General features: G+C 37.9%; 1 pseudogene; it reads right to left on the bottom strand.

Moving 5' to 3' along the window:
* Window positions 1-4,151: 4,151 nt before the first annotated feature.
* Window positions 4,152-7,051, bottom strand: LOC129395690 (C-terminal-binding protein 2-like; annotated as a pseudogene).
* Window positions 7,052-10,114: the final 3,063 nt, after the last annotated feature.

Genomic DNA, 10,114 nt, shown 5'->3' with positions numbered 1-10,114 from the left:
AGACTGTCACTTTGTTCCTGGCTTATTTCAGTTAACATGATGTTCTCAATAATTATCATATAATGTGACTTTTTAAAGACTGAATAATATTCTACTTTATGTATGTGTCACTTGTTATTAATCTGTTCATTGGTCAAGGGACATCTGGGTTATTCTGCCTTTTGGCTTGTGTTAGTAATGCTGCAATAAATTTGGGTGTGCAAATATCTCTTCTGGATCATGTGTTGTATATTTTAAATACATAGCCAGAATAGGGTTTGCTGGATTGTATAATGATCTTATTTTAAATTTTTTGAAGAGCTTTCATACTATTTTAAAAATAGGTTTGAGGTGGTAGATTATTGTGACTTTGCTTTGCATTTTTCTAGAAGAGAGATGTCGAGTATCCTTTTAAATGCCTAGTCATTTCTATATCTTCTTTGGAGAAAGTCATTTCAAACATTTGCCATTCTAAATCAAGTTACTAACTTTTTTTGTTGTTGAGTTTTAGGAATTTATATATTTTGAAAATTAACATCTACCAAATATGTGATTAGAAAATATTTTTACTTTTTTTTGTTACATGTATGTGTGTATGTATGTATGCACATATATAACCCTATACAAGGCAGGGTTTTCCTATGTTTTCATGGCTAGTCTCAAACTTTGGCCTCAAGTAATTGTTCTACCTTGGCCTCCTAAAGTTCTAGAATTATAGGCATGAGCCACCATGCCTAGCTTTCACCCACTTATTAGGTGACATTTGTATGCCACTAAATGTTTTATTTGATGTGTAGAATAGTTGAAGCTTAATGTAGTCCCTTTTTTTGTCGTTGTTCTTTTCCTTGTTGCATATGAATTTGATGTCAAACTTAAGGGAAGAGTTTTAAGACTTATGTCATAAACTTTTCCTCTATGTTTACTCCTAAGAATTTTATTAGTTTTTGTGTTTAAGTATTGAATCCATTAAAAAAAAACTTTTCTTTTTTTATGTGATACAAAGGAAGCATCCAACTTTATTTTTTTCTCTGTAAATATTCAATTTGGAAAATTCTTTGTTAAAGAGATTCTTATTTTTCTATTGTGTGATCATGGAAAGCTTATGGAAGAGTATTTTATCACATATGCAAGGGTTTATTTCTGGGATCTCTATTCTGTTTCATCATCTATGTATCTGTTTTTGTGGCAATACTATATTTTTTTTATTTTCGTAGCTTTGTATTATGATTTTAAATCAGAAAATTTAATAACTCTTTGTTCTTTTTGAAGGGTGTTTGGCTAGTCACATTTCCTAAGCAACCTTTATAATTATACACAAAAATTCTGCAAAAAAAATACCATTGGGATTTTGACAAAAATTACATTACATTTTTATATCATCATGAGTAGTAATGACAACAATTTTTTTTTTTTTTTTGGAGGTGGAGTTTTAGTGAGTCACTGAGGCTGAAGGGCAGGGGTGTGAGATGTGCTCACTGCAGGCTCTGCTTCCCAGGTTCAAGCAATTCTCCAGTCTCAGCCACCAGAGTAGCTGGGAATACAGTCATGCACCATCACATCTCGCTAACTTTTGTATTTTTAGTAGAGATAGGGTTTTGCCATATTCACCAGGCTAGTCTCAAACTTCTGCTCTCAAGTGATCCACCCACTTTGGCCTCCCAAAGTCCTGGGATTACAGGCATGAGCCACGTGCCGGCCCTGACATCTTAACAATATTAAATCACCTGACACTTCAGCAAGACTATAGAAAGGTTTTGCTTAATTTCCTCTTATTTACGTATTTGCCACATTTTCTTGCTTTTGAATTCTAGTTTCATTTACTTTGTATGACTTCAGTTTTCTTAAATTTAATAAGACATGTATCCTAACAGAATGTACCCTGTGTGACTTAGAATATCGCAGATTTTGCTCCTTTCAATTGGAGAGTTCTGTAAATGCTGGTTGGGTCTATAGTGTTCAGGTTTGGCTTTCTTACTGATATTACATCTGACTATTCTAGTCGTTATTGAAAGTGGAGTCTTGAAGTCCACCATTGTTGTGTTGCTATGTATTCCTTGCATGACTTCTGTCAATATTTCTTTTACATATTTGAAAGACAAGAATCAATTGAACCTGGGAGGAGGAGGTTGAACTGAGCCTATCGCGAGATCGTGCCACTGCCCTCCAGCCTGGGAGAAAGAAACTCTGTCTCTAAAAAAAAAAAAAAAAAAAAAAAAACAGAAAGATGTCAATGCTATTTATAGTAATATAAAAATTTAATGTAATTTTTGTCAAAATCTCATTGGTATATTTTTGCAGATTTTTCAAATTATATACATATGTGATTTATAAATTATTGTTATAGATTCCTTGAAAGTTAATCCATCTCACCATTACATAATACCAATCTGTCTCGGCCGGGCGGGTGCAATGGCTCACGCCTGCAGTCCCAGCACTTTGGGAAGCCAAGGCGGGTGAATCATGAGGTCCAGAGATCGAGACCATCCTGGCCAACAAGGTGAAACGCCATCTCTACTAAGAAGTACAAAAATTAGCTGAGTGTGGTGGCGCATGCCTGTAGTCCCAGCTACTCAGGAAGCTGAGGCAGGAGAATCGATTGAACCGGGGAGGCGGAGGTTGCAGTGAGCCGAGATAGTGCCACTGCACTCCTGCCTGGTGACAGAATGAGACTCTGTCTCCAAAAACAAAAACAAAAACATAATACCAATCTGTCTCTTGTTCACATTTTTGATTTAAAATATATTTTGTTTAATATAATTATGACCATGGCCCTCCAATTGTAGCTACTCATTGCATAAAGTACATTTTCTTTATACTGTTACTTTCAACTTATTTGAGTTCTTAGAGCTGAAGTGACTCTTGTAGAGAGCACATTGCCGGATCTTCTTTGTTCTTAATACATTAAATTATTTATTAACTTTCTTTAAGGTATTTAGCTTTTTATATTTGAAGTAATTACTGCAGTTAATGAAGTTACTTTATTATTTGTAATTGTGTTCTGTGTTTCTTGTAGATGTGTTATTTATCATTTTTTCTCTTACTTCTTTATTTTTGTTTGTTGATTTTGTAGTGACATGATTGAATTTCTTTCTCATTTGCCTTTGCGTACATTCTACAGGTTTTTTTGGTAATCATCTTGAGAAATAAAGACTTCATAAATCATCTTAAAGTTATGACAGTATATAACAACTATATTTCAACTGAATGCAAAGTTGTACCTCTTCACATCCCCACCGTTTTATTAATATCACATATTATCTTTTCTTATTCTCTATGAACACACATTTATGCAGATTTTTGCTGCATTTTTTAAAGTCCATGGCAATATTTTGAAAATTTTGTGCACCATCATTATGACAGTAGAGATTTCTTTACCTGTTTATATATTTACCTTTAATATAGCACTTTCTATTTTCATGTGCTTTTATGATGCTGTGCAGCAACATTTCATTTTTTGACGTGATAGAGTTTCTTTAACGTTTCCTTTAGGACTGTTCCAGTGGTTAGTAACAGACTCAACTTTTATTTATTTTGGAAAGGTTTAGTTTTTTTATTTCTGAAGTGATATTATTCCAGTTGAAGGTTTTTGTTTGGAAGTATTTCTTCTTGTTTAATTACCTTGTCATCTGGGGATTTCTCAGCTACTTTTTAAAAATAACCGCTTTATTACTTTTCTCCTGTATTGTTTTTGTAAGATAACAAAAAAATGTAAATATTTATATTTATAAATATAATAGTCCACTTGATGGTGTGCAGTACGTCCTATACTTTTTTCTACATTCTGTTTAAAAAATTTGTTTTTATCACTCAATATTTATAACTACAATGTCATTAATTGTGTAATTTTTTTCTCTTTATTAGTCTGCTTTTGTGAGTGTTGATTAAATTTTTAATATAGTTATTATGTTCTTCAGATTCACAATTGTTGTAGGTTTTTAAAAATATTTTTATTGATATCTCATTTTCTTTATGTATCACTTCTTCTAATATTCTTTTGTTATCTGTGTTCTGTTTTTGTTCATTAAACAGTTTTTTTCTAATTACATTTTATTGAAAACTGCACTGAATGCTAAATGTCCATCTTTACAATAAACAACTACAGTAATGGTAACTCGTACTACACTACAAAAAAACGTACTTCTGATAGCCATTATTTTTCTGTTTGGGACAATTTAAAAAATTTTTCTTTTCTTACAAAAACGTAAATGTACCTAATCAAAGCATCAAAATAGGCCATCTTTTTAAACAAAAAGACAATGATTCACAAAAGACTATGAACAGAACATGTAACTAATTGAGGCAAATCTAATAGAATTTGTTAAAATCAGTCACATCCAATACATCTGAAGTGTTCTTGTATAAAACACAACGTGAAGAAAAGAAGACTTTATCAATGTCTTAAAAAGTGGGTTTGTTCATAGAGCATCTGACAAGTTACCATTAAAAGTGTTTCCTGTGACATAAGAAAATGCAATATTATTTTTCTTGAACCCTTTTAGTGCAAGGGTTCAAGAAACCTTGAACCCTTTCCACTCAAGAAAATAGCAGAGGATCTGAAACTGCGAAAATATACTTCATTACAAACAGCTTGTGAAACTTAATACTTTTTTTTTTTTTTTTTTTTTTTGCTTGCATTATCGGAGGCTTTTACTGAACTTGCAACCGACTTGCCCGCTCAGTATGCAGTTCAGATATGAGAGATGCTTCTCTGTACAGGGGCCGGTACTGTCTTCAATCCTATGGGTGCGGATGACTAACACAGGCACATAGTTTACTCCACATTTTCTAGTAATGTGATCTTCCTATTAGCAAAAAGCGGTAAACAGTCCCTGTAGACTGAAGGGACTCAAGTCAAAAGATGGGGATTTCCTCCTCATGGTTTTTATTTTGATGTTTGAAGTCTTGATGCAACATTCTGAGCAGGGTGTTCCGGACCTGCTGTGCCCAAGGGACTGATAAAGGAAAAAGTTCTATTTATTCTTTGTGATTTGACGCACAGATGAAAAACAACACACAATAACGGAAGTTGGTCGTTAATAAATCACACTCTAGTCTTTCAGAGCTTCCGTAAGCAGACGACATCTTCAGTTTTCTAGCTCTTGTAGTTTTAGCACTGCAATACCAATGAGCCTATGTCCAGAATCAGCTAAAAAGAGCGTCAGATTCTTTTTCTCTTAGTTTATCTATTTTTCACTGTCTCTTGTTCCCAAGTGTATCTGAATGATTACCTTCCGGCATTGTCTGTTATTTCTCCTTGGCGTACTCTCGATTGTCCCCGTGTTTGACGGCTGGTTGGGAGAGGGCGCTTGGGAAGGATGTTCCACTGTGGGGAGTTTGTGAGTCACCGGGATGCCTCCAGGGAAGATCCCTTCCATGGATGCGGGAAGTCCTCCTGGAGCCACCCCCACGATGCCTGGATGAATTGCTTGCTGGTCTATTTCCCACCAAAGCACAGATATGACAAAAAATTCCTTGTTCACACAGTTTCTTAAGCTTCCTGGGATGCGGCCTGTGATGGCTCCGCAGATCTCCGTGGCAGCTGTCTCCCTCATCTCCAGTGACACCTGCTGGCTGTAGCAGGCAGTGTGAGGAGTGCAGATGAGATTGGGGCCATCTTTCAACGGACCCTGAGCAAAGCTAAAGGGCTGCGACTCATTCACGTCGAGGATTGCCCCTCGTATCCTGCCCTCCTTGAGGGCCTGTGCTAAGGCTTTCTCGTCCACCAGGCCACTACGGGCTGCATTCACAAGGAATGCTCCCTGCCTCATCTGCTTTATGGTAAAGTCATGGATAAGGTGGTGCTTAAGTTCGTGGAGACTGCAGTGCAAGGAGATGCAGTCGCTCTGCTACAGCAAATCCTGCAGGGTGTAGACCCTCTGCATGCCCAGGGACTGCTCGATCCCATCCTGCAAGTAGGGGTAATAAAATATGACGCTGAATCCAAAGGCTGTGGCTGGAACTGCGAAAGCCTGCTGCGTGCGACCCTAGCCGATGAGGCCCAGCGTCTTCCCACGAATGGGGGCCACTCCCGAGGCCACCTCGCAGATCTGCTCCGTTCTCTGAACCCGCTTGCCTTCCCACAGTGCCTGGTACAGCCATGTGTTCCTCCGGTACATGTTGAGGATGTGGCAGTTGGTGGAATTTGCTGTCTCTTCCACGGCTGCGGACGGGATGTTTCACACAGCAATTCCAAGCTCGCTGGCAGCCTTGATGTCCACGTTGTCATAGCCACTGCCCACCCCCACGATCACTCTCAAGGCCTTGAAATTTGCCAGATCCTCCCTGGTGAGGTGATGGTGTGGTACATCATGGAGCCCACGGCTCCGTTTAGAACTTTCTCGTGGATCTCCTGCGTGGACTGCATCACAGAAGGCCACGGTGGCCAGGTCCTTCAGGATGGGCATGTACACAGTGCAGTCACGGCCGACCAGGAACGCGGCCAGTGAGCGGGGGCTCAGGGGGTCTTTCATGATCTGGCGGCGAATTCCTTCACAAATTCTGTCCAATCGCTGTCTCTTGACTTAGCGCTTATCGACAAGGGCCATTCTTTACGGAACTTTGCAACTCTCAGCTCAAAAGGCAAAGCAGTCCTCTAAGAACTTAGGGGAACTCGCAGGAGTCTGTATGCATGATGCCACTATGAACCCAATATAAATTTGTTCACAAACTCTATAGTTCACACGATGGGCTGTCCGTCTTTTTAAGGGAATATAGCTTCATTGATTCAAAACCATTTAAGGTGATGAAACCCATTTGCTTGCAACTCAGCCACCATCGCGCAGTCAATCAAAAAATCTCACCACGACCCTAGGTCTGGAGCTCCTGGAGTCCGCGACCGCTGGGGGTGGAGGCGGCTTCGTCCTGGTGCAGCCAGGTGCCTGCTCCTGCTCTGAGACTTGGGCGTGGGTTGGGGGTCCACCCGGGTGTCCTGCATGGTGTCGAGTCTCCTCCCTTGCGGGGGCCCTGCGGACCGGAGGAGTGTCCATGTCATTAAGGAGCTTTGATAATTATTTTGATTTTTGAAATTATATAATGCGAATACAACAAAAACAACAAAGAATAAACCTACAAATTTTGACCTTTAAAAGTCAACAAATATTTTTAAAGGTCAATATTTGTAGGTTTATTTTATTTCTTCATTTGGGACATGTTTTCGTCCTTTTCTGTATGCCCTGCAATCTTTTGATGAGATTCAGAAATTTATAAAACAACTGTGTAATGTAGTATGTACAAACTTTCTTACTACAAGATAATACAACAATCAGTGAGGCTGTACATCCTGGTGCTTCATTAACAGGGTCCTCAATGTGTCTTCTGTGGGCTTGTGTGTGTATTTTTAAGGTAAAGATATTTTTTCCCATTGTTTTCCAGACACGGTAGTCCTTTGCTTCCGCAGTTGATTGCAGTGTTTGTTTCTCTGAGGCTGTGATAAGCATGGAACTTCTCTTCTCAGCAGTCATAAGTTGTCATTCTCATAACTCTGCCATTTCCTTTAGCATTCCCTGTTGGGGGAGACAGAATCTAGTCATCGGGGTAGCCCAAAAAGCCAAACCTTTGAATATATGTTCCACTGTTCTCATTCTATACTGAGGGAGATACTGAAAGTTGGATGTTTTCTCTTGAGCCCAATTGCTGTTCTGGGAAAGAAGAAGGGATGTGGTGAATATAAGCCAGACCTGGTTGCCTTGTACAGCAAGCTTTTCCAACCCGCCTTGTTTTGTTTTTGTTATGGCTCTGTTTTGTGTTAGGTTTTTAGCAGCCTGCAGCAATGGTTTTCAGGTTCTGTCTCTAGTGATAAGCAGCAAAGGGGAATGAGGAAAGGACCTTACTGGCTCAACCAGAAACAGAAGCTAAGAACTCATGGCTGTAGTCTCCCTTGGATGCCCCATTCTACAGTAAAGGAAATATCTTTGGAATGTAAAAAGAGAGAATAATAGGCATCACCCCAATAGGAAAGAATGAACAAATAACAAAGATGAGAGGTGCAAAGGCCAAGGAGAAAACCTTTAAAATGTGGTGTTGGAAGTTCTGCTTCAAAGAAATTGGTTCTGGAAAATTCTAGATTTACTTCTTTTGCCTCCACAGATGGGAATTTCCTACCCTTGCTTATTATGCTCTTCAATCTTCTAAGGCTTCTCCTGTTCATCCTCTAGCATTCCAGGGCATTCACAGTGACAGCCAAAGTTCTCCTCTTCTTTCTGTTATTCCTGTGAAGGCCTTGTGGTCTAAGTACTTTTCCATTGTTTTTGGGATCTGAGGAAATCTGCACATTTTGTGAGACTTCCATGTTAAGCTGTTTTGTAAAAATCTGTGCCTCATGTCAGAAGTTTGTGAGAGTAAAAGTGCAGGCCTTGGGGTTTGGTTCACATATTTCAGAAAGTCCAAGGACAAAGGTTTCTTCTTCATAATTTTCAGTCCTATGATTTCAAATGTGATCCTGCAAAAAAATTGGAAAAAAAAATTATCAGAGCCCAAAGCACCTTAGCACATATGATAAAGTTGAATCTTCTATTTCACTTTATTCTTTTTTTCATCTCTGGTAATGTAGGTCAAAATGTTTTCTTTCCCTTAGTAGAAACTAACTTAGAAATGTGAACTCTCTATGCCAAACGTCTCACCTGTGGAATAGTTTATTGTATCTACTCATCTCAAAGAAATTTTAAAGAACTTGATGCCATAGAAAAACTTGGAAACTTGCCAGGAATAGAACAAATTCTTAATTGTCACATGATTTCTTAATGAGTTATTTTATTAATTAATCTTATATGAAGCTTAGTGGGACTGTGATCTGTACGTTTTCCCTGTCCTGTTTTTGTGTATGTCAAATTAGCCTATAATTTTAGCTTCGGGGGTTTCAGAATAGCATACTTGAATTTATGTGTTATACAGAAAGTGAAGTAGATAGTATGCACATCACATTAAGAAAAGTTTTAGTTTGTGTCTAAGTTCACTGCATAGAAAAACTTATCATTAGTGTTTCCATTTACTTTCCTCAACATCTATCTGAATGATAGTATAATTTATTTCTAATTGCTTATTATATTGTAGTGTTCCACAGCATATTTTACAATATTCATGTTTTTCCCATATGTAAAAATGTAAGGCTTTTCTTTGCTTTTATAAAAATAAATTATTGGCCAGTGCTGTGTCTCATGCTTGTAATCCCAGCACTTTAAGAGGCCGAGATGGGTGGATCACAAGATCAGGAGTTCAACACCAGCCTGGCCAACATGGTGAAATCCCGTTTCTACTAAAACTACAAAAAATATAGCCGGCCAGGTGCGGTGGCTCAAGCCTGTAATCCCAGCACTTTGGGAGGCCGAGACAGGTGGATCACAAGGTCAGAAGATCTAGACCTTCCTGGCTAACATGATGAAACCCCATCTTTACTAAAAATACACAAAAACTTGCCAGGCGTGGTGGTGGGCACCTGTAGTCCCAGCTACTCAGGAGGCTGAGGCAGGAGAATGGCGTGAACCCAGGAGGCGGAGGTTGCAGTGAGCCGAGGTCTCGCCACTACACTCCAGCCTGGGTGACAGAGCGAGACTCCGTCTCAAAAAATTAAATAAATAAATAAATAAATAAATAAATAAATAAATAAATAATAGCCTTTGCATTTGTATAAAAAGAGGAGTAATATATTAAGAATATAATAAAAAGTGTCTCTAATATCATTGAAATCTCTATTAAAATTTTCTTCTAAATGCTCTTTATGGGAGATTATAATGTATTTGTTGTGCAATTTTGTTACTCTAACCATATGCTAATAATTCAAAATCTGATCTTTCTGGGTGCCCAGTTATGGTTGAACATGCTAGTTACCTAGAAAGAGTCTTCTTCCGTTGTATGCTTTGTTTATTCAGTATTTCACAGGTTAATGTTTATTTAATTTTATTTTCTAATATTATATATTCTTCTATTTCCTTGTTAGGATAGGCTGCCTTACATCATTTGTGTTTTTAGATTCTGCCTATATATTATAATTTTGCACGACTATATTCAACTGTGTACAGTTTCAAAGAGTGTAGAAAATAAGTCAAATGTGAATCAACCATATGTCTATTGCCAACATAATTCTCTGTTCATCTGCCTGTATAAACTTTACTCATACTTTATTTATGACTTGTGTATTTGT

This window comes from Pan paniscus, chromosome Y (genome assembly GCF_029289425.2).
Source record: "Pan paniscus chromosome Y, NHGRI_mPanPan1-v2.0_pri, whole genome shotgun sequence".
NCBI classification, from domain to species: Eukaryota; Metazoa; Chordata; class Mammalia; order Primates; family Hominidae; genus Pan; species Pan paniscus.
The sequence above is the reverse complement of the archived record's forward strand: the minus strand, read 5'-3'. Positions and strand labels throughout refer to the sequence as shown.